This window comes from Eretmochelys imbricata, chromosome 1, assembly GCF_965152235.1.
Source record: "Eretmochelys imbricata isolate rEreImb1 chromosome 1, rEreImb1.hap1, whole genome shotgun sequence".
Lineage (NCBI taxonomy): Eukaryota > Metazoa > Chordata > Testudines > Cheloniidae > Eretmochelys > Eretmochelys imbricata.
Genome location: NC_135572.1, coordinates 38617178 through 38620369, shown reverse-complemented (window position 1 = coordinate 38620369; position 3192 = coordinate 38617178). Strand labels below are relative to the sequence as shown.

General features: G+C 39.3%; 1 protein-coding gene across 1 annotated transcript in view; it reads right to left on the bottom strand.

Moving 5' to 3' along the window:
• Nucleotides 1–3192, bottom strand: part of ATM (ATM serine/threonine kinase) — a 146245-nt gene that overhangs the window by 21551 nt on the left and 121502 nt on the right. The window lies entirely within an intron of this gene.

Below are 3192 nucleotides of genomic sequence, written 5' to 3'. Positions count from 1 at the left end.
AACACCTACATTCAATACATAAAATTATGCCAAATGCTTCAGCAAATATTATAGTGATCTGTTCTTTCTATAGATTATTTTTCAGCCTGTAAAATAAATTGGATGCTTACAACTGATACTTATCACTTCCAGGACTTTAAAGCTTCAAAATGTTTTGAAAACACTTTCGAGTCCATTAAGCCTCGCAGTACCCCTGTGAGCTAGCTATGGATTACCCCCAATTTTAGCAGTGAAGAGACTGAAGGTTAAGTGACTTGCCCAGTGCTGCCATCTTGCTTCTATTTGACATACACTGTTACAGTCAGAGTTCTACAACCCAGCAGATCCTACACAGTACAATTGTGTCAATGGAATTTGCTGCTATCCTACTCAGGGTAAGATGAAGGCAGAGCAACTACTGAATAGTTATGTTTCAGAGCAGGGCTGAATGGAAAACGTTAACATTGGTCTGAACCCACCTGAAAATGGGTGTTGGGGGGGGGGCCGCTCTTTTTTGTTTTGAACCAGAGCACCATCATTTCACGTTTGTTAGTAGCAGGGCTACAGTGCAAAAAACCTCTAAAACAAACTAATGGGAATTGGTCTAAGATGGCAGAACACATAACGGCCATATTGGGTCAGACCAAAGGTCCATCTAGCCCAGTATCCTGCCTTCCAACAATGGCCAGTGCCAGGTGCCCCAGAGGGAATGAACAGAACAGGTAATCATCAAGTGATCCATCCCCTGTCTCTCATTCCCAGCTTCTGGGAAACAGGCTAGGGACACCATCCCTTCCCATTCTGGCTAATACCCATTGATGGACCAATCCTCCATGAATTTATCTAGTTCTTTTTTGAATCCTGTCTTGGAATTCACAACATCCTCTGGCAAAGTGTTCCACAGGTTGACAGTGCGTTGTGTGAAGAAATACTTAGTTTTTTTAAACCTGCTGCCTATTAATTTCATTGGGTGACCCCTAGGGTCTTGTGTTATGAGAAGGAATAAATAACACTTCCTTATTACTTTCTGCACAGCAGTCATGGTTTTCTAGATCTCAGTCATATCCCTCCCTTAGTCTTCTCTTTTCCAAGCTGAAAAGTCCCAGTCTTATTAATCTCTCCTTATACGGAAGCTATTCCATACCCCTAATAATTTTTGTTGCCGTTTTCTGAACCTTTTCCAATATCAATATATCTTTTTTGAGATGGGGCAACCACATCTGCATGCAGTATTCAACATATGGGTGCACCATGGATTTATGTAGAGGCAATATGATATTTTCTGTCTTCTTATCTATCCCTTTCTTAATGATTCCCAACATTGTTAGCTTTTTTGACTGCTGCTGCTGCATGTTGAATGGATGTTTTCAGAGAACTATGCACAATGACTTGAAGATCTCTTTCTTCAGTGGTAACAGCTAATTTAGACCCCATCATTTTATATGTATAGTTGGGATTACATTTTCCAATATGAATTACTTTGCATTTGCCAACATGAATTTCATCTGCCATTTTGTTGCCCAGTCACCCAGTTCTGTGAGATCCTTTCGTAGCTCTTCAGAGTCTGCCTGGGACTTAACAATCTTGAGTAGTTTTGTATCATCTGCAAATATTGCCACCTCACTGTTTACCCCTTTTTCCAGATCATTTATGAATATGTTAAATAGGACTGTACAGACCAATGGTGGACACCACTATCCACCACTCTCCATTCTGAAATTTGACCATTCCTACCCTTTGTTTCCTATCTTTTAACCAGTTACCAATCCATGATTACCTTCCCTCTTATCCCATGACAGCTCACTTTGATTAAGAGCCTTGGGTGAGGGACCTTGTCAAAGGCTTTGTGAAAATCTAAGTACACTATATTCACTGGGGCTCCCCCTTGTCCACATGCTTGTTGATCCCTCAAAGAATTCTAGTAGATTGGTGAGGCATGATTTCCCTTTACAAAAGCTATGTTGACTCTTCCCCAACAAATTATGTTCATCTATGTATCTGACAATTTAGTTTCAACCAGTTTGCCCAGTACTGTGTTAAGCATTGGGTCATAACTAACCTTTTTAGTGAAGACTGAAGCAAAACAGACGAACACCTCAGCCTTCTTAGTGTCATCTATTAACCCTTCTTCCCTGCTAAGTAATGGACCTACATTTTATTTTGTTTTTCTCTTGCTCCTAATGTATTTATAAAACCTCCTCTTATTGATTTTTGTGCCCCTTGATAGGTGTAACTCATTTTTTGCCTTAACCTTTCTGATTTTTTCCATCCATCCATACTTAACTATTCTTTTGTATTCATCCTGAAAAATCTGTTTCCACTTCCTGGAGAATTCCTTTTTGATTTCCAGACATTAAAGAACTCCGAATACAGCCATATTGGCTTCTTACTATTCTTCCTTTCTTTCCTTCTCATTAGGATAGTTTGCTGTTGTGCCTTTAATATGGTCTCCTTGAGATATTGCCAGTTCTCCTGAACTCCTCTTTCCCTTAGATTTTCTTCCTGTGGTACCTTACCTACCAACTCCTCACTGTTATTCAATATCGAGTCTAAAATTTTGTTGTGTTGCTTTTTCAACAGATGTCTGGGTAGTTGAAGTGCCCCATTACTCCCAGGTCTTGTGTTTTAGATATTTGTTCTAGAAGTGCATCATTGGCTTCTTCCTCCTGAGTTCATGGTCTATAGCAGAACCCCTAGCCTGTTTGTAATATCAAAACAAAACAGTTTTGCTTAAATAACCTTTACAAAGAAATTTACCAACAGGATTTTTTTGGGGGGTGAGACTTCCCTTGTTATACCTTACATTATGGAATTTATTCCAAAACAACTGTGGGAGAAAACACACACAAAAAGCTGACCTTTTTCTTGGACTAACGGGTGAAACATTGAATAAACCGAAGATTGTTTTGGCAATAAAAACAACTTACAAAAAGAGTGTTTTGTAATTATGGGCTGTAATCTGTTTCAGGACTTTCTATAACTACTATATATATAGTGAAGGGAGGGGTTGCAAACACTATGGCAGACAGGATATGTGTGTGTGTGTGTATATATATATATATATAGAGAGAGAGAGAGAGAGAGAGAGAGACAGACAGACAGACAGACAGACACACACACACACCTGCATTCATGGCAGGACGATGTATTATCTAGACCATTTAACCTAAGCAGGAGATATGATATAACTCCTCTTATACATCGACTTCTGTA